This window comes from Sapajus apella, unplaced genomic scaffold, assembly GCF_009761245.1.
Source record: "Sapajus apella isolate SASKATOON/1434 unplaced genomic scaffold, GSC_monkey_1.0 scaffold135, whole genome shotgun sequence".
NCBI classification, from domain to species: domain Eukaryota; kingdom Metazoa; phylum Chordata; class Mammalia; order Primates; family Cebidae; genus Sapajus; species Sapajus apella.
The window spans coordinates 2,057,656-2,070,891 of record NW_022437075.1 but is presented as its reverse complement, the minus strand read 5'-3'; the positions used below and the strand labels follow the sequence as shown (position 1 = coordinate 2,070,891).

The window sequence follows — 13,236 nt, the reverse complement described above, 5'->3', positions numbered from 1 at the left end:
GATCTCTTGACCTCGTGATCCACCTGCCTCGGCCTCCCAAAGTGCTGGGATTACAGGCTTGAGTCACCGCGCCCGGCCCATATTCTTAACTCACCTAACAAAAAATGATACATTTGAAAATGAACTTTTTTAGTTGTAATTGCAAATTCTAACAAGATAAAGTTAGTTACATAAAACTTTTTCCTCTTTTTGGCTGTAAAATGTGACTCAAACTTGGTAACTTTTTTCCCGTGATGTATTGGTTTGCTACAACTGCTGTAATAAAGTACCACAGACTTGGTGGCTTAAACAACAGAAATTTGTGGTATCTTCTTATCATTTTCCCCTATGCCTTGTCTCTGTGTGCACATTTCACCTTTAAAACTTTTCCTTTTAATTTTTATAATTTTCTTATTTTTAATTTTTGTTTATACATAGTAGGTGTATATATTTATGGGATACATGAAATTTTTTGAGAAGTTTCCTTTTTTTTATAATGATACTAGTTAGAATAGATTAGAGTCTACCCTAATGACCTCATTTTGATGTAACTAACTTATATCTGCAACAACCAAGTAAAGTCACATTCTGAGGTATAGGAGAGGAGGTTAGGCCTTCAGCATGAGAATTTGTGGAGACACACTTTAATCTATACACATGAGAAAAATGTCTCCATTTTATGTCTTCTTAATATAGTGTTGCTAAAACATAATCCTATTTTACGTAGCATCAAATGTTAAGTTTATGTTTTTTGATTTGTTTTTGGCTAAGACTGGTTCCATGTGAAGAGAGGCATTTAAAACATACCCTGATTTTTAAAAAATCACATACAGTAAGATGACAGACATGGGGACAACTGCCTTTGCAAAAATAGTTTATTACTCCCATTTTCCAGCAGCAGGGAGCATGCCACACCATACAGGGCCTCATGGGAAGTATCAAAATTTGGTCAGGAGGCAGGGGTGCCTAGAGAGAAGGGAAAAAGCCCATACCCAGACCCTGTATCATGTTTTCTCTAGGAAAGGCAAAGCCAGGCTGGGGAAACAATTTAGGATTGTCTAGTTGGAATAATGTTGCCAGGCTCCAGGCTATGGGGCAGTCTCTAGTTGTCTGGTCCCCAGGTTGGTTTAGGGCAGGGGAAATAATGGTTAGTGTATGAGAGTTAGATGAAGATGGTAATTGGGGATATGAGCTATGGATTGGTTGGTTGCCTATAAATGGCATGTTTATTGGCAAGTTGTTTACTGCTTTAAGAATTAGCTAGCTGTAGGAGGGGCTCTCCCCAGTCAACTGCAGCTAGCTCCCCTACCCCAGTATGTTGGAGCATAATAAAATATACAAAATAAAAACATTAAAATAAGAGGCAAGACACAAAAGATTACGTATCATGTGGTTCCATTTATATTCAGTTTCTGGAATAAGTAAGCCCATAGACACAGAAAGTAGATTTCTATTTGTGTTAGAGGAATGGGAGGTGAGGAGGGGGATAGCTAAAGGTTATGGGGTTTCTTTTTGACATGATAAAAGTATTCTAAAATTGACTGTGGTGGTTACACTTGTCTATGAATATACTAAAAGTTATTGATTTTTACATTTTGTATGGGTGAATTATATGGTTTATGACTGTATCTCAATAGAACTTTTTTTTTTTTTAAAGATACAGTGGTGGGGTCAGAAGTCAAAGTGAATTAGATGACATTTTTCTTTCTTATTCAGGAATCAGTTGAATGATGAAGATCCTTAGTCTGATCCACTCCAGGAGAGATCTCAGCTCATTCCCATCTGTTGCCATTTGGAATATTAAATAGTTTGTGAAGGATAGAAACTAAATCTGTGCAAGAACATATAGAGTCAGAATGGCCACGCTCCTACACCTTCCTCCTCCCCACTCAGTTCTTCCCCAAGTCATTCTTCAATTCCAAGGCCAAGGTAAGCTAACAGTGGAATATAAGTATGGACTATTTTTCTGTCTGTCCTGAATGCCAGCACTTTAGGAGTAGTTAAAATGTGATTCAGTAACATGAGAATATTAGAAAACCTGGTTGTAGGCTACAGTGTCATATACTAAATAATATCCTTGGTGTTACCCTAGAGAATACCCAGTCTTCATGAGTTAAATACATCTCTACTGTACCTACTGTGAAATACTGGACGCTGAGTTGCCCATGTGGGAAGCAGCTGAATTATAAATCACCACCTACAATTTAGAGGGAATATAGATAGATCTGATGCTTGCTTTTTGTTGCTGTTGTTGTTGTTGTTGAGACAGAATTTTTCCTTCCAGCCCAGGCTGGAGTGCAATGGCACAATCTCAGTTCACTACAACCTCCGCCTCCCGGGTTCAAGCAATTCTTCTGCCTCAGCCTCCTGAGTAGCTGGGATTACAGACGTGTGCCACTGCACCTGGCTAATTTTGCATTTTTAGTAGAGAGGGGGTTTCGCCATGTTGGTCAGACTGGTCTCGAACTCCTGACCTCAAGTGATCCACCCACCTCAGCCTCCCAAAGTGCTGGGATGACAGGCCTGAGCCAGTGCCTCCAGCCAATGCTTGCTTTTAAACACAGTTGGCTTTTCCTAGTCATCATATCATCCGTATGTCTATGTAGGACATGTCTTTCCCAGGCAATGTCACAGGCCTCTGATGCATAATCTTAGTAGGTCTAAAGGAAAGTTCTAACGTGGAGTGTCCCTGGGCCTATAAGTGTAAATTCACACTCTCCTTGGATTATAATTTAAATCATATGATACAAAAGACATTAAATTGCATGAAACTCTTCAACCATATCTTATGCATTAGTGTAGCTGATAAATTATCAGCGTATTCTCGTATCATAGTGCATTATATTAGCTGTATTTCTGTTATTGACTGGATTGCGTCCTCCCCAGGAATTCATATGTTGAAGCCATAACCCCAAGTGTTACTGTATTTGGAAACAGGGTCTTTACAAACTAATTAAGTTAAATGAGGTTATAAGGCTAGGACCCTAATTGGATACTAGTGTGGCCTTGTAAGAATTAAAAAAGAGATCTTCCCCTCTCTGTCTCTTCACCATATGAGGTCACAGCAGGAAGGTGGCCATCTGCAAGCCAGGAAAAGAGCCCTCACTGAAACCTAATCATAATTGCACTCTGATCTCAGATTTCTGGTCTCTAGAACTATGAGAAAATAAATGTCTGGGCCAGGTGTGGTGGCTCATGCCTATAATGCCAGCACTTTGGGAGTCTGAGGTAGGCAGATTACCTGAGGTCAGGAGTTTGAGACCAGCCTGGCCAACATGGTGAAACCCTGTCTCCACTAAAAATACAAAAATTAGCCAGGTGTGGTAGCATACACCTGTGGTCCCTGCTACTCATGAGGCTAATGCAGGAGAATCATTTGAACCTGGGAGGTGTAGGTTGCAGTGAGCTGAGATCATGCCACTACACTCCAGCCTGGGCGACAGTGTGAGACTCTTCTCCAAAAAAAAAAAAAAAAAAAAAAAAAAAAAGAGAAACGTCTGTTGTTTAAGGTATCCAGTCTGTAGTATTTTGTTAACGGCAGCCTGAGCTACTTACACATTTTCTATTTATCTACTTGTTTACCGTAAAGGTTAATGTTTTAAATTGTGAACTTTATGATTCTGGACAGCATATTTACTTTGTTATTTTAATGCAGATTTGGCATGGTACTTGGCACATAATAGAAACTAAAGAAATTGGTGGATTAATCGTAAAAACAGCCAAAGATCAAGCTCTGGAATATTACTGTGATTTAATCTCAGAAATTTCTGGTTTGAACATTGGCTGTCAAGATTTCATTTGTTAAAAAAAAAAGGTTAAAGAGCTATAAAGTCTAGAGAGGACAGAGGGATTATTTTACACAGGATAGTCAGGGGAGGCTACTTTGATAGGTGGCATTTAGCAGTGAGGCTTCCTGATCTCATCATGACTGTTCTGCTTGGCTCAGATTCCAGCTCTGTCCACTGTAGTTGAGGAATTATCCTTAGATAATGGGGAGGTAAAGAGGCTCGGCTTGTTAATAGGCTCCCCTCTCACATGAGTCTTAGTCATGCATGGCTTTTTGTCCACTGCCTGAAAACTGCCCCCGATGTAGTTTAATTTTATAGTGTGCTATTGTGCCGTGCTCCAACCCTTTCAACTCCAAAAGGGATGGCACTATATGTGAGATGGAACTTACATACGGAGTGATCCAGAGGTGGTAGGCTGAACAGAACTGCCGCTGCTTACAGAAAGCATGCACTTTATATAGCATTTTCACTTAACATTCTTCTCCTAACAGCATCTACGTGGCAACCCTCATTTAATCCAAGACAAAAAGCCTCAATCCTCCATAGGGCCAGTGTTCCACAGGACAGGACAGGGACTCAGATATTCGTCATAGATAAAGGTGAATCTCCTGGTTGGCCATATTTGGAACTCTGAACATGCATTCAGGTGCGTCGGCCATACTGGGTCATTTTCAAAGTATGCTGAAGTTATTCTGCCAGCTGTGTCTACCATACACAGTTGCATCTGTCGTATACTATAATAGGAAGACTTGTCTAGTACAAGTTTATCATAGCCCAAAGCAGAACTCGTATTTTTGAGTATTGTTTGAAGGGGTTAAGCAGAGAGAATTGAGTCAGGAGATCACCAGGGAAGTATACAGTTTATTTATAGGATTTCAGATGCCTGAATATTGTGATGACAGAATAAAGTCCTTTTTTTTTTTTCTTTTCTTGCGCCCTTCTCACTTTCTATATTGCTTATAGAGAATAAAGTTCTTGTGGAAGGAATATTTTCAGAGGATTTGAGAGCATGGTGTTGAAGAGTTAAGGAAACAGCATATATTACCTTTTAGTGCTAGATGCTTACATGCAAATGAATCATCCTTACACTGTCACAAATGTATGCTTCTCTCTCCCACCCTTTCACTTACCAGTCACATCCCACTATTCCTGGAGCCTCTCCTACCCTGAGGTCAGGTATGAACCTTGGTGTGTAGTTTGGCTCAGAGGCTTACGATCAATAACCCAGTTGTGTACCAGGTTTCTTTATATCCTGAAGTTATCTACTGAACACTTGAAAAATAAATTAACTTCAGCAAATTATAGAAACTAGGAGACACTGCTAGCTACCCTTTGACAAACATTTACTCAGTGCTGTGTGCTGGCTTATTTGCATTGTGTTTTGCAAAAGTCTTAAAATCACAGTCATATCTAGATTTTTGTTCAAGTGATTCTCCTGGCTTAGCCTCCTGAGTAGCTGTGATTACAGGCAGCTGCCACCATGCCTGGCTAATTTTTGTATTTTTAATAGAGTTGGGGTTTCACCGTGATGGCCAGGTTGATCTTGAACTCCTGGCCTCTATGGTAGATACATTCCTATGGAAGGCAAGCGTTTCATAAATAGAGTCTCCTAACATCATTTGGACTTCTTCTGTGTTTGTCCCTACTGCTAATCTGCCTTGAACAGTGAACTGGAAAGTTTAGGCAGTATAGTGGAGTGGTTAAATTTTTTTTGGTCTGGACTCCAGTGCCTGTTGTTCTTTGCTTTGTTTTGTTTCTGAGACAGCATCTTGCTCTGTTGCTCAGGCTAGAGTTCAGTGGTACAACCACAGTTCACTGCAGCCTCCAACTTCCTGGGCTCAAGTTATTTTCCTTCTCTCAGCCTCTGGAGTAGTGGGGACTACAGGCATACTATTATGTATAGTTAATTCTTTAAATGTTTTGTAGGGATGGGGTATCACTGTGTTGCCCAGGCTCATCTTGAACTCCTCAACTCAAGTGGTCCTCCCGTGTCGACTTCTTAAAGTGCTAAGATTACAGGCCTGAGCCACCACACCCAGCCTCCATTGATTTCAATCCCAGACCATTCTTGCATAATATATTTGAGTGTCAAGTTTGCCTTCTGTTAAATAGGACTATCCCTAGTACCTGTCTCATAGTGATACTGTGAGGGTTGGATAGTAACAATGACAGCAAAAATGATACCTAACACACTAAATAATTTCTTAGATGCCAGACGTTGTTTCAGAATTTTACATGTATATCTCATTTAATACCCAGTGCATCTCTTGAAGATGGGCAGTTCTTTCCTCCTACCCTACTATTACCTCAGATCATATAGGTGGAAGTGGTGTTCTTCCTACTCATTGCTACTCCCAAAGCATTCGTTTTTCATTTTTTAACTTAATTCCCTTGACTCTCATATTGTGTGACTGGGAAAGGAAACCTGATGGCACCTGGCACATGACAGTAGACTACAGGCAATTAAAGAAGGTGTTTGCTGAGATATACCCTGCTGTGTCTAATATAATCTAAGTGACAGAACAACTATACAAACTATCTATTAGATTTAGCCAATGCTCTTCTCTTAGCCAATGCTCTTTCTTCTTTTCTTTTCTTTTCTTTTCTTTCCTAAGAAGAGGTTTGGCTGTAGTACAGTAGCACCATCATAGCTAACTGCAGCCTTGACCTCCGGGGCTCAAGTGATCCTCCAGCTGCAGCCTCCTGGGTAGCTGGGACTACTCAGGAGGTATGCCATCAAGATGCGCCACCAAGCCCGGCTAACTTTTTTTGTTTTCTGCAGAGATGAGGTCTAGCTGTGTTGCCCAGGCTGGTCTTAAACCCTTGACCTCAAGTGATCCTCCCGCCTTAGCCTCCCAAAGTGCTGAGATTACAGACACATACTAGATTTGTCTACCTCATTCTTTGGTTTTTCGACTCCTTCTGTGTTTGGGGACTGCTTTGCATATACAACCCTTTCACAAAATAGATCCCACAAAACCATTGACTTAATTCTGTACATCCAGCTAAAATCACGTGTACTAGCTGGTAAGACAGACCAAAAGTAATTAAAAGAGAAATCTTCTATAGACATTTGATATTCTACAAGGAGAGTGAGTTCTACCATCTTCCATGCCAGGATTTCCCCATTGAAGCAGAACCTACAGGTAGAGCAGGTAAAGAAAAGTGGACTCGTAGGTTTTCAATGACAGACATTATTTTTGTCTTTGCAACCACTTATTGTTAATGTTTTCCTGCTTAATTTAACCTAGAGCTGACCTTGTGGCCGAATACCCAGAAGGGTATAAGAGAAGGTGTTCTGGAAAAGAAAGATCTATCTTGCTCTGACAGAGTAGAGATCTACAGAGGGATATCCCTGGCCATATGTAGCCTCCTGCTTTCTGCCTTTGGATGAGCTGAGAGAACCTACCCACAACGAATGCAGTTGTCTAGCAACCACAAGAAGAAGGCCCATACAATCAGAAATGCCATCCCAGAACACTGAATCATTAACATTTTAAAGGAAGAAGAGCAACTGCTTCTCCTTAGACATTCTGTTATATATATAAACAGACCTTCATTTGCTTTAGATGTGTAACTCATCCCTATCTACACTCTTAAGCTCAGTTCATTTCTACTACTTTTCATCAGGTCAGCAGGAGAAAATGTGTCTTGCCTAAAATATTCCTTTTAAAATTAACATTATTTTTAATTGGAAAATCATAATTGTATACACTTACTAGCTAATATATGTTTATGTGTCTATATGTGTGTGTGTGTGTGTGTATATATATACACTGTATATTATATACATTATAATACATAATATTAAGACACATCCTATAATGCACAGGACAGCCCTCTGCCCCCTCAAAAATTTATCATGTGGCCCAGGATGTTCATAAGGTAGTAGTTCAAAACACTGCCTGCTTCAGTCAATCACCAAATCACTTTGAATCCACAGCCTAAATATTGCTGTTATCATTTCCTCCGCCACTGTCCTGGTCACAAGTCACAGTTGTCAGCTCCCTTACCCATGGAGGTATCATTACATTATTCTATTTCTTATCTGCTGCCTGCTACTTATCCTGAACCCTTAAATCTCCCCAATACAGAAAGCACTTAATGATCTTTAAAAATATGCTTTTGTCACTTCTGTGGTTTCCATGGATTTACCTTGCCTTTGGATACTTTCCTAATTCCTTGGCATGGCTTAAAGGATCCACGTTAATCTACCACTTTCAAAATATCTAGCCTTTCCTCCTGCTACTCCCTTGCCTTTCATTCTATTTAATGTCACCTCTCTGCTCACTGAGATAAATGCATATCTGATTGCCTCATTTGGAGAGGCTATTCAGAACCTCAAGAGAATGCAACCATTTGTCTCTTATCTACCTATGACCTGGAAGTCCCCTCCCTGCTTCCAGTCTTCCCACCTTTGCTTCGAGTTGTCCTGCCTTTCCAGACTGAACCAATGTTCATCTTGCATATGCTGATTGATGTTCTATGTCTCAGAATGTGTAAAACCAAACTGTGCGCTGACCACCTTGGGCCCATGTCATCAGGACATCCTGAGGCTGTGTCACGGACATGCGTCCTTAACTTTGGCAAAATTAACTTTCTAAATTGACTGAGACCTGCCTCAGATTTTCAGGTTTCACATTTTGGTAATCACAGAGGGATTATGAGTAGTAGAGGTACCCCTAACCTTTGACAAATCTCCTGTCAGTGCTTGGTACCAGCTTGAGCTATCTTTATGGTTCAAACCAATAGGACAATTTGCTGAGGCCTGGGAGCACCCCTTCCAGAGAATCCCTGATCTTCCAAAATGTGGTCACAATTTAAAGTTTATTTTGCTGTACAGCTCATTTAAAAAAAAAATTTACTTGCTTCCAACACAAGGAAGGCCAGCCCTGCTTCCATAATGATGGAAGGCAGGTGACTCCTTTATAGAGTTCGAACTTGCTTCCAACAGGGAAGATAAGGTTTTTTTCCCTGCTTCTAGGATGGTGGAGAGCAGTCTTTAGCCTGATACCCATCCCAAGGTAACTGAATTGGGTTTGTCTTGGCTAAAGTAACCAGCTGGTCTTAATTTCTCGTTACCGTTAGAGTGCTCAGTAATATAAGTTGTGATTGTTTTGCTTAACTGTTTGTTTTGTTGTTGTTGTTGTTTTGGTCTGTGTCCCACTGGATTTGACCAACTTTACCTTCTCCTTTTTTTTTTGAGCCAAAGATTTTGTCTTCTCAGTTGATAGAATTCTCTTTTCTTTCTTTTTTTTTTTTAACCTACTCATGACATGTAACAGAATCCTGTTTTCTTCATTTACTTCTGCTGTCTCTCCTTTCTCTTGCACCCTCTGCTGCATGAGGGACCTAAGATAGTTTATAATAGCCTGTGGTTCCTTAAAGAAAATGGAGAAGGTCTCAGATTCCCTTTGGGGAGAAACCTGTTTTTCCTTATGGAACCCCAAGAGTGTGAACAGACAAGTTTGTCTCAGCTCTTAAACTGCTTGCTTTTGTATTGTGTTATCTGATTTATTGACTAAAATAGTTACTGCAACAGAAGCTACTCGTGAATTTTTAAAGAAGAGTATAGTTTAGAAACTTAGAAATACCTTTATTTAAAACACTTTTTCTAAATACACTGTAAAAATATTGCATGGTCTAGCCTCATAATAATTCTCCCTGTTTGGAAACACAGGATTCAGTGTGGGCTCTGCCCAGAGCTCAGGGATCCAGTTAAGAAATAGGTAGTCCTTATTTAAGTAAAATTGGTCTCCTTATGCAATCCTATGATAGATTTTTACAATTTTATGTTTGATTTGGCATCCATCTCTAATCTACCTCTAGCACACCAGACTTTTTCTCTCTGTACCTTATGATGTAAATTTTGCTGTAGGATTTTCACCTGAGTTATTTCCTATAATATACAAATTTAAGACTACTTAGCTGACAACTGTGTAGGGTGGTGAAACAGGTTATTAGGAATCTGGGCCCAGCGTGGTGGCTCATGCTTGTAATCCCAGCACTTTGGGAGGCCAAGGTGGATGGATCACCTGAGATCAGGAGTTCAAGACCAGCCTAGCCAGTGTGGTAAAACCTCATCTCTAAAAAAAAAAAAAAAAAAAAATCTGAAAGTCTAAAAGGTTTTTATGAATCTATAAAATGTACTTCTATCAGCATACCTCATACATCTATGAATTTATGTGTTGCGTATACAATGTTTCACTACTGAAAATATGTAAAAGAGCTCTAATTAATTGTCTTAAAAATAAAAATGTGTAAATCAAATACTTTATCAGAAAAAGACTAATCAAATGCTTTTTCCAGTTTATATGACTTAAGTAAAATCTTTTTTTTTTTTCTTTTTGAGACGGAGTTTCACTCATGTTACCCAGGCTGGAGTGCAATGGCGCGATCTCGGCTCACTGCAACCTCCGCCTCCTGGGTTCAGGCAATTCTCCTGCCTCAGCCTCCTGAGTAGCTGGGATTACAGGCACGCACCACCATGCCCAGCTAATTTTTTGTATTTTTAGTAGAAACGGGGTTTCACCATGTTGACCAGGATGGTCTCTATCTCTTGACCTCGTGATCCACCCGCCTCGGCCTCCCACAGTGCTGGGATTACAGGCTTGAGCCACCGCGCCCGGCCCGTAAAATCTTTAATAAATAAGCCAGCTCTAAAATTATTGGAAAAGTAATATTAGGAATGTCTTAAAAATAGCCAGCATACATTTTTATTTGCATTTATTGACCATGGAATTTCATATTTATCCCTGCCAAATACTATAAGGTGTCAACATTTGACATAGGGATTACAAAACTATAAACATAGCCCAAGACAGAATGTTCTTTGCTTATGTAATCTTTAAAAAGTAAGACGTTGATATTGGTTTAATGATAATAGCTAAATCTTTAATTTAGTAACATTACCATAACTTATAATCTTGTGGCTTTAGGCAATCTAGTGCACAGGCAGTAAGGAGGTTTGTTTTGGAAAAGGACTTATTATCTTTGTTTCAAAGCTAAACTATAAGCTAAGTTCCTCCCAAAGTTAGTTCAGCCTACACCCAGGAAGGAACAAGGACAGCTTAGAGGTTAGAAGCAAGAAGGAGACAGTTAGGTCATATCTTTATCACTGTCTCAGTTATGGCAGTTTCAAAACTTTAAGTGATGTCTATCACAGTTTTCATAAATAATCTAGGTAAATTATTAAGATAATTAGGTATATGTAATGGGATACTTGTAGATAAATTACATGATTTAGAATCTAAAGTTAAATTAAATAATAGGTATTTCATTATTTGGGTATTTTTCAATAAAAACGTTGTAGGAAAACTTTTTTTACAAAATGGTGTGTTCTTTTAAAAAGGATGAACAATTTTTTGTCTAATTCAAAGATTATTTAAAGGTGACTTATAAAACAGGGTAAAAGGAACCAGGAAATAAGAGAGATGTAAAGAAAGTCATAGAAATAGAGACGTTTTTTGGTAAGAAAATTTAAAGAGAAATAATTTTATATGAGAAAGAATCTTGTAAATTTAGCTACAGAATAAAATGACTTGTTTAAGAGGGAGGAATGTTCAGGACAAACCAAAAAGTCCAAGCATTTAATGAATAGTCTACGTAAGTCACAACAAGAAGGTTTATTTAAAAATAAACTTTTATATGATTCAGTTGTCCATAATTAAAGGAAAATTGTAATGGTCTGTCTGGAGATTGGGTTTGATATACAAAAAAAACTTCAACTCACTTTCAGCTCATATAAGTTTATTTTCCTTAGGTTCTGTGTTTTGTTTTGCTTTGTTTTGTTTGTTTGTTTGTTTGTTTGTTTGTTCTTCTTTTTGGGGCCTGATGCTAACAATGTTTTTCTTAAAGGTCTAAAGGAAATGCGTTTTCTTCCAACATAATGTTTTGTGCACTGCATAAGGTCATTTCTTTTGCCTTTTGGTAACTGACCTAACAGATTTTATGTTTTATTAAAATAATTCCTATGCCATGTTCAGTTTGGTTTGCTTAGAAAGAAAAACTGAGATTAAAAATTTCTTTTTTTTTTCGGCTGGGTGCGGTGGCTCACACCTGTAATCCCAGCACTTTGGGAGGCCGAGGCGGGTGGATCATGAAGTCAGGAGTTTGAGAACATGCTGGCTAATACCCTGAAACCCTGTGTCTATTAAAAATACAAAAAATTATCCAGGTGTGGTGGCACACGCCTGTAGTCCCAGCTACTCAAGAGGCTGAGGCAGGAGAATCACTTGAACCCAGAAGGTGGAGGTTGCGGTGAGCCAGGATCATGCCACTGCACTCCAGCCTGGGTGACAGAGAGACACTGTGTCCAAAAAAAAAATTTTTTTTTAATTAAGGTTATATGTCCATGTATCTTCCTATATGTGCTTTTAAAGTTCTTGTGACATTAAGTTACAGGACTTTGACTCCTGGGTCTAAAAAAGACACAAAGTCCTGCCAAATCTTAAATACTGACAGCAATTCAACCTTCATCTTCTGGCCCAGTAGAAGATGCCCATCAAAATAAACTGCACTCCTGAGACACAGGGCCAGAAATTAAACCTGTTCAATTACTTAAAGCCCAGGGACTATAGCGGGAGAGGTGGGCATATGAGATTGTAAGGGCCAATTTTGAGAGAGAAAATAAGTTCAGTTTCTCTGTAAATTAACCACTAATGTCAAAGGCACACTGATGCAAGACCAGCATATGGGCCCCTGTGTCAGATTAACAAGATTTTCTTGAAGCATTAACTGACTCCTTAATAAAGATATAAATCTTATAAAGGCCTGTGGAAGTTATAATCTTATGATCAAGATTAAAATTTTATAGATTGTTTATAAAATTTTGGAGAACAAATTTAATTGGCTTTATGCTTTTTTTTTTTAAATGGAGTTTTGCTCTTGTTGTCCAGGCTGGAGTGCAATGGTACAATCTCAGCTCACTACAACCTCTGCCTCCTGGCTTCAAGTGATTCTTCTGCCTTAGCCTCCCAGGTAGCTAGGATTATAGGCATGCTCCACCACACTCGGCTAATTTTGTATTTTTAGTAGAGTCGAGGTTTCACTATGTTGGTCAGGCTGGTCTTGAGCTCCTTACCTGAAGTGATCCACCTGCCTTGGCCTCACAGAGTGCTGGGATTACAGGTGGAAGACACCGCAGTCAGCCTATGCTGTTTTTATTAGGGCTTATTGTTTGGAAAATTAAGCGTCCTTTCTCAAAGAATGAAGGGTTTCAACTTGTTTTGAAATCCTTGAGTTACCATTTTGGTTAAATGAGTGACTTATTTTGCAATGACCTGCGATACTATTGTGGAATATCAAGTTTTTAAAACCTTTGATATCTGGCACACTTTACAAAATCAAATGATAAATTATGTCTTTTTCTGACCTAATTAATCCTTTAAGATACTAGGCTTTTTAAAGTCCAAAAATGACATATTTGGCTTATTAGACATAAAAATTATACAGGAAGCATTGTCAAATA

The 13,236-nt window shown here is 39.0% G+C and overlaps 1 long non-coding RNA gene across 2 annotated transcripts in view; it reads left to right on the top strand.

The window, feature by feature from the left end:
- The window catches only part of LOC116539873, a 6,252-nt gene extending 4,035 nt beyond the window's left edge, over positions 1–2,217 (top strand). Inside the window, exons 2-3 of one of the 2 annotated variants that reach the window (XR_004264226.1) lie at positions 1,696–1,908; positions 2,072–2,217. This is a non-coding gene — a long non-coding RNA (uncharacterized LOC116539873). Of the gene's footprint in view, positions 1–1,695 lie in introns of both variants that reach the window. The other variant, XR_004264225.1, reaches the window with a different exon arrangement.
- The last annotated feature ends 11,019 nt before the right edge of the window (positions 2,218–13,236 follow it).